Genomic DNA, 11,800 nt, shown 5'->3' with positions numbered 1-11,800 from the left:
TATAGTTTTTCCTCATCAGATGAATCTTATTATTATTTCGTTAGCTTTGACACTTGAATTTCCACAAGAACTTTTTTTTTTGCAGGTTATCCATTTTTTTTTACTTTTTTGTTATTTAGTTGATATTTTCCTAATCAGCTCATCACCAACAGGTGTCAGTGCTAGTTCTTTTGACGTCATTTCTCTGGAAAGTGGTATTGTATTCAAAGACTCCTTGTTTCTCGCTTGGCCAATCAGGAATCGTTTGCCGGGAACGAATGACACGCACTATTGTGATTGGCTAAGTGCTTTTGTAACAAGGATGAGACAGTGATTTATGTTTAGCCAGTCGGTGTTTGCATTCGTGCTTGTTAAAAGGAATTGGTATTGTCGCCATTTGATTTTAAGGTAAGTACTTTGGTTGGTAATTGAAAGTCTGTTGAGTTTGATAGTATTTTTAATTGTCGGAGACTCTTTTAACTGTGGGTTTTTTGTTGAGTTTGTATTCATGACAACTTGGTTTTCGTTCAATATAGTTTTTCGGTAGATCCGCGGCGGCCTAGTCTATGGCAGTTGCGTTTTTGCTATGCAGTTTTACCTACTGAACAAGAATTTTAAGTTATATTTATTCGGACGGCTGTAATTAAACCCCCAGGGGCCAGTACTAAACACTGCGAAATACATTGGACGCCCCAATCCCTAGTGGATGTCGTATCCGCGGTTACGTTCCTTGCAGTCCGTGCGGACTGCTTCTGTAGAAATACCATTATTTCTTTTAATTATTGGACGTAAGGTTTAATTTGTGGTTTTGGTGGTCTTGGTTGGTTGGTTTTTGAAGCAGGAAACTGTAATAAAATTCTTGGAAGGGCTTGGCTTGGTTAGTTCTTGGGTTGGTTAGTGCCTGGGTCCTATTCCGAAAGTTTATTGCGAAAATCAGTTTTATAGACCTTACAGTAGCCCTTACATAATTTTTGTAGTGTAAATGGCTAAGCTCGCGGAGACTTCCCAGAACTCGTGAACTAGTCTTGCTCATAACGTTTTGATGTTAATGATGTAGAATTCCATCATGATAATCAGAACGTACTTTTTTAGCATAGTAAAATTCATATTATAAAGTTTGGAACGTTAAGAACCTGCTCCAAATATCCAAATCTGCTATATTTGTACAACGTATGATAGAACGGTATCTTCTGTAAGATTAAGCGTAGCCGATTCACGTCGGTTAAAATTTTAGTAACACCATGCCACACTGTATTCGGGAAACACTCGGGAAGTACCCCACTTAACTGTAAATCACTTAGCAGGCTCAATGTTCATGATCTGGAGTTAGTTCATTGCTTTTAAAGTGTTTTCGTTGGCTACATGTGATTTTTTCAAACATTGTTTCTTAAGTATAAAAAACTGGTTAAAGCAGATAGATGCCATGCATTAACCTTCAACATTACATTTGTTCAAAAGCTGTATGTAGCTAAAGCATCTCGCTCGATCTGGAGCACGCTGTTATCAAGAGATTGGAATCTTAATGTAATGAGCTGTATTCGGATATTTTTAGGCTTAAACTTGCTCGTACAGCTTTAATGGTTATCAAATATTACCTGCTTTAAAATGTTCGTATAATTCGGTACTACATGAGATGCATGATAATGTATTTTTAATTAATTTTCTTTATTTTATGGGGATTTGGTTCTTTGGGAGTTGAAATGGCTTGATATACAAATCTGAAAATGTTTTAATTTATCACCATAAGGGATAATGTCAAGACAGTTGGTATACCTCATCTTCGTTGGCTAAGAAAGCCTAACAGAATGTGCCTAATACAGCTTTTAAATTAAAAAATTAAAAGTTGCCTTATAGCTACCTTAAGTTAAAACGTGGTAGAGGTTTTTGATTTCCAAATGAAACCTTGCAAAAATGTGCTCGCAATCTTAATTTTTACCACTGGAAAATGGGTGGTGGTTGCCCTTCGTATCGGAGATCCGTTCCCTATTAAATGCCTATCCTGTGTAGTAGATCCTGTTAAAGTTTGCAGTAACAATACTCTACGCAGAAAAGTTTTTCATGGAAAGTAAAGGTTAGTCACTTTAAGTAGAAAAGTATCTGCATTTAATATGCTCTTTCCTCTGCAGTGCCTGTTAATTAGGATAGATATTTTGATACCAGCAGGTGAGATGTAACTTTTATTCCTAGATATTTCTAGAGTTGCTGTTCCTGATATGACAGCTTTGAGGATGTCATAAGTTTACTTTGAAATTGTAATTTTAATTTTTGATATTGCTAAGCTTTGAAAGCTTAAAAACTATTGGGTGCAAAGTTTTCCATTGCACGAAAAATCTGAGAAATAACTGCAAAATCTAAAGCGGAATTAGCTTTGTTTAACATTTAAGTTCTGTTTCTAGGTAGAGTTAATCTTAATCTCATTTTAACTTTTACAGAAAAGAACTCTTTAATCTAGTTGAACGCGACGTGAGGGAGGCTGTAACACTTACAAAGCTAGCGCGTTTTATTCAAAATTAGATTCCTTTTATTTTGAAGGTTCAGTCGAATTAGTTTTTAATCGATATTATAGTGAGGTGGTTACCCACTGGGAGCTCGTTTGGAGTTTCTCAGGGATTTACAAAGGGTTGGGTGGAATATATCTTTTTACATATTTGGATTAGCCAGTTGGGTTCTCGGCAATGGTAGCACTAACAACGAAGGCACTCAATAGGCTTGTGATAGACGCTGACAGGTGGTGGTGCCTGCCGAGCACTGCTCCTAGCTTTGATAGACTAATGGCTGCAAAGCTATTTCAATCCTCCCACTGAGTGAATGAGAAGTAGGTTTTATTTGTATGATGTTCAGTAGTTCTGTAGAATCTGCAATGTTCTGGCATTTGTGAAAATTTTTTGATAATCCAGAGTAAAATTCCATTCGTCTTAGGTCGTCTATGTCTGAGCTGGTGGCCGCCTGGGCCAGGTGGTTAAGACTGAATAGCGATGGCCACTCTGTAGAGTGCAAGTGGGAAACTAGGCAAGAATGCTTCTACGAATTCTTCTCATCCGACATTATTGCACGTCTGATCACACTGCAGGAACTTTTTCCTTTAAATGGTAAGTTTAGTTTGTTAAAATATGAAAAAAACTTCAAAGTTGATGCGAAAATTTTGTAATGGACTGAAAATCTTTCAATTCTAGAAGCTATCTAAATGTCTTTTAAATTTGTCTTACTTATAAAAAAAGTTAAACCTTTAAGATAAAACACACGAATGAATCTTATATAGTCATTTTTGTCTTAGGATTCTCAGATTACTACGAATTTAATTTTTCTTGGATTCTCGGACTACTACTGGCACTGCGTTAGGTGTTCTAACTTCGGAACTGGTTTAGAAAAGTTGCTAAAGTGACAAGGTCAATCTCGCATCAAGAGGATAAATTTTTTATTGGATCAACTATTGTGAGTTGTTATAAAAGCTATTGTATTTTTTAAGTAAACTTTTTGACATCAGTTAGTTTTGGTGGCACTACTTTTGAACTCCTGCATAACATGCTTTCTTTGATTTAATATGGGAAAGCTTTTGACCAAAGATACTGAAGAGAGCTAATACTAGAAAGCTTGGCACTATCCATAATACACCTTCCTTATTCAGGTTGAGCCTACTTCTGACATGGTGAGGACATAATGTGCGTATTAGCGCCAATGACAGTCACTTTAGTATCAGGACACTATTAATCCTCTTTAGTATCTGCTAACTAATCTTAGTAGTACTACTAACGAAGGAACTGATTATCTTTTAGCGGGTCACACCAGGGAGCTATAGGTAAATGGTAGATTTTTAAAGAATTTTAGTTTACTTATACGTAAATGTCTTGTTAAAATTTATAATACAGCCCACTTGTGTAGACTGCTAATGACTGGGAACACTTGAAATCAAAGGACAAGGCTTTCATACCCTACAAGTTGTTCCTTTTAATATGACCTGTCATTATGAGCAGCTTCTGGATTTTTTTTTTTATAGACTAAGTAAGATTGACGCAGTTGTTTTAGAAGAGTTTGGGGGCAATATTTCTTAAAAATCCATTTTCTTAAAAACTGTTCTAAATGGGATGCGCATGTTCAGATTGGAAAAACATGGCCAGTCTAGGTTAAGCTGTTGGCTACTGAATGCCAGTAGTGTCTGTTAATCGAAGGAAAGTTGAATGACATAAGTTCTCTAAGGAAATCTACCACAATATGAAGTTAAAATGATCTAGGCCACCTCTTTCCTGATGATAAATATTCATATTTGATAGGAAAATACTCCTAATAGTATAAAGTCTTGTCAGTCCACAAAAATGATCTTGAGATAGGACTTGAGAGTGAACATGTCTCCGACGTATTGAATTGATAGTTCTTTTCACTCTGACTCAAAGCTAAACAGTTATGTAATTACATTGCCATACCAACCGTTAACTGTGTTTAATGAACCAATTAACATGTCGTTGCACCTTAAAGTAAGGGTAAAAGTTTTTTTAAAGCCCAGAGCACTCTGGTCACTTTTTTTTTTTTTTTATTTTTTATTTTTTTTATAAAACTAGTTGCTTGTCGGTTAAATGAGAGACCATCTAAACCTGTCTATTATTTTTGTTTAGTGGTATTACAAAGAACGTACTTTGAATTATTTCAGATGTATAGTGTGAATTATTAAAGATATATAGTGCTAAGGTTCATCTTTAAATGACGTCCGTCCATTTGACTGAAATGAATAAATTCATTACCAATTAATGCTCCTCCCTTCCATCAACGAAGCAACTTGAAAATTGACTAACTTTTAACATTGTTCACATGCAGGTAATGTAACTAGAAAAAACTTTGCTTGAACACTGTAGGTTCAAAGCGAAAGGATTTAAGAGCTGGACTGACTACAAGGAATATTATGCAGCTAAAGCCCCTTTTACAGATTTTGTGGGTGGATGGCGATTAGGAGTGTGGTCCAAGTCATAGGTTCACCTGCCTATGCCTACTGCCTGCCTTGGACTGTTTGATCTGGTAACTCTTTAAGATAGAGAATTATGAGCAAATCGGTGCCCGTCGTGTCTTTCCCCCTAGTGTGGAAAAGGGCGTAAGAAATAGGGGTAATTCTTCAGAAGCAATCCGCACTGGATATTAAAAATAAATAATCACCTACATGGAAAGAGCATGTGAAAAGCAATATAAAAAGTATAGTCATTATATGAGATTGAACGGGGTGGAATTAAATGAGCTTGATAAGTTTTTACCTCGAATTTTTACTAAGTCGGGAAAGGTGTTTCCTCTACGGTAATGTTTACTTTTAATGAGCCCTCTAGACCTTCGATTTCCTACCGATTGTTTGCAGTGCAATGTGGGTTACGGTGAATTTTATCATTATTTGTCTAGTGGTGGTGGTAAAGAAGTTGATTGAATATGCTCAGAGACAATTTAATTCTTCAGCCAAAAAAAACTGCGAGTGTTGTGGAGCTATTTGTCGGATCGACTACAACAGGAACGCCTTTGGGTGTGATCGCTCTGTAGTGACGAAAGGACGTCGGCGTAAGCGATGCGACACCCAAATCTATCTGCCACGGTAAGTAGCCTTACTGTAAACCCTGTGGGTAAGTTTAGTTTGTTAAAAATATGAAAAAAACTTCAAAGTTGATGCGAAAATTTTGTAATGGACTGAAAATCTTTCAATTCTAGAAGCTATCTAAATGTCCTCTAAATTTGTCTTAAACTTATAAAAAAGTTAAACCTTTAAGATAAAAACACACTGAATGAATCTTATATAGTCATTTTTGTCTTAGGATTCTCAGATTACTACGAATTTAATTTTTCTTGGATTCTCGGACTACTACTGGCACTGCGTTAGGTGTTCTAACTTCGGAACTGGTTTAGAAAAGTTGCTAAAGTGACAAGGTCAATCTCGCATCAAGAGGATAAATTTTTTATTGGATCAACTATTGTGAGTTGTTATAAAAGCTATTGTATTTTTTAAGTAAACGTTTTGACATCAGTTAGTTTTGGTGGCACTACTTTTGAACTCCTGCATAACATGCTTTCTTTGTATTTAATATGGGAAAGCTTTTGACCAAAGATACTGAAGAGAGCTAATACTAGAAAGCTTGGCACTATCCATAATACACCTTCCTTATTCAGGTTGAGCCTACTTCTGACATGGTGAGGACATAATGTGCGTATTAGCGCCAATGACAGTCACTTTAGTATTCAGGACACTATTAATCCTCTTTAGTATCTGCTAACTAATCTTAGTAGTACTAACTAAACGAAGGAACTGATTATCTTTTAGCGGGTCACACCAGGGAGCTATAGGGTAAATGGTAGATTTTTAAAGAATTTTAGTTTACTTATACGTAAATGTCTTGTTAAAATTTATAATACAGCCCACTTGTGTAGACTGCTAATGACTGGGAACACTTGAAATCAAAGGACAAGGCTTTCATACCCTACAAGTTGTTCCTTTTAATATGACCTGTCATTATGAGCAGCTTCTGGATTTTTTTTTTTATAGACTAAGTAAGATTGACGCAGTTGTTTTAGAAGAGTTTGGGGGCAATATTTCTTAAAAATCCATTTTCTTAAACTGTTCTAAATGGGATGCGCATGTTCAGATTGGAAAAACATGGCCAGTCTAGGTTAAGCTGTTGGCTACTGAATGCCAGTAGTGTCTGTTAATCGAAGGAAAGTTGAATGACATAAGTTCTCTAAGGAAATCTACCACAATATGAAGTTAAAATGATCTAGGCCACCTCTTTCCTGATGATAAATATTCATATTTGATAGGAAAATACTCCTAATAGTATAAAGTCTTGTCAGTCCACAAAAATGATCTTAAGATAGGACTTGAGAGTGAACATGTCTCCGACGTATTGAATTGATAGTTCTTTTCACTCTGACTCAAAGCTAAACAGTTATGTAATTACATTGCCATACCAACCGTTAACTGTGTTTAATGAACCAATTAACATGGGGGGGGGGGGGGGGGGGGGGTCCCCCCCCCCCCCCCCCCCCCCCCCCCCCCCCCCCGTTGCACCTTAAAGTAAGGGTAAAAGAGTTTTTTTTTTTTTAAAGCCCAGAGCACTTCTGGTCACTTTTTTTTTTTTTATTTTTTATTTTTTTTTATAAAACTAGTTGCTTGTCGGTTAAATGAGAGACCATCTAAACCTGTCTATTATTTTTGTTTAGTGGTATTACAAAGAACGTACTTTGAATTATTTCAGATGTATAGTGTGAATTATTAAAGATATATAGTGCTAAGGTTCATCTTTAAATGGCGTCCGTCCATTTGACTGAAATGAATAAATTCATTACCAATTAATGCTCCTCCCTTCCATCAACGAAGCAACTTGAAAATTGACTAACTTTTAACATTGTTCACATGCAGGTAATGTAACTAGAAAAACTTTGCTTGAACTGTAGGTTCAAAGCGAAAGGATTTAAGAGCTGGACTGTACAAAGGAATATTATGCAGCTAAAGCCCCTTTACAGATTTTGTGGGTGGATGGCGATTAGGAGTGTGGTCCAAGTCATAGGTTCACCTGCCTATGCCTACTGCCTGCCTTGGACTGTTTGATCTGGTAACTCTTTAAAAGATAGAGAATTATGAGCAAATCGGTGCCCGTCGTGTCTTTCCCCCTAGTGTGGAAAAGGGCGTAAGAAATAGGGGTAATTCTTCAGAAGCAATCCGCACTGGATATTAAAATAAATAATCACCTACATGGAAAGAGCATGTGAAAAGCAATATAAAAAGTATAGTCATTATATGAGATTGAACGGGGTGGAATTAAATGAGCTTGATAAGTTTTTACCTCGAATTTTTACTAAGTCGGGAAAGGTGTTTCCTCTACGGTAATGTTTACTTTTAATGAGCCCTCTAGACCTTCGATTTCCTACCGATTGTTTGCAGTGCAATGTGGGTTACGGTGAATTTTATCATTATTTGTCTAGTGGTGGTGGTAAAGAAGTTGATTGAATATGCTCAGAGACAATTTAATTCTTCAGCCAAAAAAACTGCGAGTGTTGTGGAGCTATTTGTCGGATCGACTACAACAGGAACGCCTTTGGGTGTGATCGCTCTGTAGTGACGAAAGGACGTCGGCGTAAGCGATGCGACACCCAAATCTATCTGCCACGGTAAGTAGCCTTACTGTAAACCCTGTGGGTAGCGCGCGCAGCGCAACATTACCTCTTGCCGTACATGCCGTGCTTGCCAAGAATCTTTAAATTTGCGGATAAGGCGCGAAGCGCCGTTCCGCTACGGCCTTACTGACAGCACACATAAATCGATGGTCGCCGATATGTAGTCGCTCCCTACTTTGTTGTTGTTTTGGTATCGCCGCCATATTGGCTTTGGTGTTCTTCCGCCGATTTCGGTCGGCGGTCGAGTGGGCCCGCGAATCGGTAGGTGTTCCCAATTATTATTATTGCTGCAAAGCACTCCTTTCTGGTTGTTTTGCGTAAGAAAATAAGTTAGAGGGCTCATTAAAAGTAAACATTACCGTAGAGGAAACACCTCTCCCGACTTAGGAAAAATTCGAGGTAAAAACTTATCAAGCTCATTTAATTCCACCCCGTTCAATCTCTCATATAATGACTATGCTTTTTATATTGCTTTTCACATGCTCTTTCCATGTAGGTGATTATTGATTTTAATATCCAGTGCGGACTACTTCTGAAGAATTACCGAAATAGGATCTATTTCTCTTAACTTTGGTAGTTGGCTATTATGTAAGGCATGCTTGTGCACGAAAATATATATATACTTCGGATTAAATTGGGTATATTTGGTAATCTTCTTTACTTTCGGAATAAGGATTTTGGTAAATTTCTTTCCCAAGGTCACCACCAGTTTCTGGAAACAGCGTAGGTAGTTGTGGGAGGAGGCAATTCATGTAACATGGCTTTTAAAAATTTCTCAATTTATTTCTACAGTAATATAAAAATACTACAACGCGTTATCAGGTTTTTCTTTGCTATAACTCATTGGTAATGAATAACACTTGGAGCATTGTCTAATCCCAATTTCTTAACCGCGTAAAACTCATTCCACACGAGCGGGGTGGGGGGGAAGACACGACGAGCACTTTGATTTGCCCGTAATTCTCTCTATTTTAAACATTGTTACCAGATTAAATTCTGAAAGGCAGGCAGTAGTCACAAGCAGGCGAATCTATGGCTTGGATCACACTCGTGATCGCCATCCACCCACAAAATTGGTAACGGTGGGTGCCTTCCCGCCGTGCAATTGCCCCTCGTATGGAAGAGGATATACAGGCAGATTTTGATGGGTTACAGCCCCTTTTATCACAGATCAGTGACATGACACTTTAAAGAATAGTAGTAGTAGTAGTGGTAGTGGTAGTAGTTCCGAGAGGTTCGTAAGACTAAAAGTTTCATGTCTTAATTCATGTGACACTTCTTAAAAGGTTGTGGGATCTATCCTCTAACTCTTGAAATTGTCTTTAAGAACTAAAACCCACTTATTGATTTGTCTTTAATATTCAGGATCCAGATCAGATTTGTTTTTAAGATCTAATTTGCTTTTTTTCCAATTAATATTGGGTCCTAATCAGATTTTGCCCTAAAGAGCTTGTTTGCATTTCTTCCACTAAAAAGAATTATATCATTTATATGGTCTTAGGTTTGATTCCCTTGCAGTCATGTGAATAAAACCTGGTTTATGAAAGTTATTCCTACAAAGTATAAGTTACATTGTCACAGTGATCTGCAGAACTGGAGCCCTTTGCAGAATGCTTTTGGAAAACTTCTATATTTAAGACTTGCTCATTCAAAGGCATGAAGAACGTCCTATTTGAGATCAACAGGGTTTGCTTTGGTTATGTGGTCATAAAATTATTTTTCTCGTAATTTTGCTATTGGTAAAGTATTTAGAAATATTTCTTGGTCCATGTTAAGCTTGACAAGTAACACTTCAAGTGTTCAGTCCTTTTGGTAATTTGATTGTAAACTGACCAAGGGTTCAACTTCATTAATGACTAATTTTTTTGTTCAGCTAAAAGTTTATTAGAGCATCAATTTCCTCAATATCGGGGATTACTTTAATAGTATGTTTCTAATATAAATTTAATTTTCTAAAATATCCAATTTTCTTTCCAGGATTTATAATTTTTGGATCACAGCTCCAACCGCTGAACTTATAAGGATGAAGCAGAATGCGTTGGATTTGCTTGCAACGATAGATCTGTATCTAGCATTTGATATACCTGGGTACCTGCATGATCAAGGTAACTATCACCGTATTACTCAACCTGTCAAGTGCTAACCTTTTTTGGATTTGGTATCTCTTCGGGCAATATTTATTTTCCCTGTCTGGCTTGGCTTTTTTTTTCTCACATTTTACGTGTTTTCTCGTCTGTTACTGTAACTACTTAATTCTGTAAACTTCGTTCCTTGAGCATTCGTTCCTTGAGCATTTTAAAATCATTATTCAAATAAAACCTAAAGGGTCTTATTTCGTACATGCGGAACTTTACTTTCTCTCTTACGGGAGTTTTAAAGTTAAACTCCTCTTAAATGTAATTCGAACAAAATTAAAAACTAACTTTCGGATGTGAATTCCATTTCATTACACCGCATCCTAGAATAACTTAAGCTCTAGTGAATCTAAAAATTTATCTTCTAAACAACCCTTGCAACCTTTAAATATAAATAAGAATAAAATGTAAAATTGGTGTTTAGCTTAGACTAATATAATTTAGTGCTTTTAATTTTACTAGTTATAATGCTACTTACTGACGTAAATGCTTTAATTGGTCAAACAGTTTTAATTTAAAATCAAAATTAACCTTGGTTTGGTTCAGATAAAGAGGCTGAATTCTGTACATTTATTTACTGTGATGTAAATTATAAATTTATCTTTTTGTTAAAAGTTATTAAAACTGAAGTTTAGTCAGTCAAGAGCAACGCTTAACATAGGTTTCCTTTCAACATTACATGTCCATTTATCTTTCAGGAAGAGTACTGACGTGAAGTGGCAGCGTTGGGTCCTGTTAGGCTCAGACGAGCGAAGTGGCAGTGAAGCACAGCCGAGCGAAGTGGCAGTGAAGCACAGCCGAGCGAAGTGGCAGTGAAGCACAGCCGAGCGAACAGTGGCAAGGTGAAGGCAAGCCGAGCGAAGTGGCAGGAAGCACAGGCCGAGGCGAAGTGGCAGTGAAGACAGCCGAGCGAATTTGGCCGTTTGAAGCACGCCGAGCGAAGTGGCAGGAAGCACAGCCGAAGCGAAGTGGCAGTGAAGCACAGCCGAGCGAAGTGGCAGTGTGCAAGCCGAGCGAAGTGGGCAGTGAAGCACAGGCCCGAGGCGAAGTGGCAGTGAAGCACAGCCGAGCAAAGAATAGTGGCAGTGAAGCACAGCCGAGCGAAGTGGCAGTAACTGAAGCACGCCGAGAGAAGTGGCACGTGGAAGCACAGACGAAGAGAAGTGGCAGTGAAGCACAGCGAGGCTAAACAGTTGGCAGTGAAGCACAGACAAGAGAAGAAGTGGCAGGTGGAAGCCACAGACGAGAGAAGAAACGGGCAAATTTAAGCTATTAAGTACCTATTTCATAATTGGTAGAGCTGAATCCTATTAAGCAAAGACGAGGAAGAAAAGCAGACGAAATCTGCAAGCAATTAAGAACAGACGAAAGAGGGGCAGACGAAATCTTCAAGCAATTAAGAACAGACTAAAGAGGGGCAGACGAAATCTTCAAGCAATTAAGAACAGACGAAAGAGGGGCAGACGAAATCTTCAAGCATCAGAGAAAACTCTTAGCACTTGAAAGGGGCAGACGATATTTCCAGGCTGTTAAGCTCAGACGAGGAAGATTTAATC

At 37.6% G+C, this 11,800-nt stretch overlaps 1 long non-coding RNA gene across 2 annotated transcripts; it reads left to right on the top strand.

The window, feature by feature from the left end:
• The first annotated feature begins 259 nt into the window (after window positions 1-259).
• Window positions 260-11,076, top strand: LOC135199845 (uncharacterized). 2 transcript variants are annotated; one of them, XR_010311134.1, is made up of 4 exons: window positions 260-387; window positions 2,899-3,068; window positions 10,087-10,214; window positions 10,943-11,076. It is a non-coding gene; the product is annotated as an uncharacterized LOC135199845 (long non-coding RNA). The 2 variants fall into 2 exon arrangements; XR_010311135.1 differs by lacking the exons at window positions 10,087-10,214; window positions 10,943-11,076 and adding an exon at window positions 3,254-3,411.
• The last annotated feature ends 724 nt before the right edge of the window (window positions 11,077-11,800 follow it).

The sequence above is a fragment of the Macrobrachium nipponense genome, chromosome 26 (genome assembly GCF_015104395.2).
Source record: "Macrobrachium nipponense isolate FS-2020 chromosome 26, ASM1510439v2, whole genome shotgun sequence".
Classification (NCBI taxonomy): Eukaryota; Metazoa; Arthropoda; class Malacostraca; order Decapoda; family Palaemonidae; genus Macrobrachium; species Macrobrachium nipponense.
This window is presented reverse-complemented; position numbering and strand designations above follow the sequence as displayed.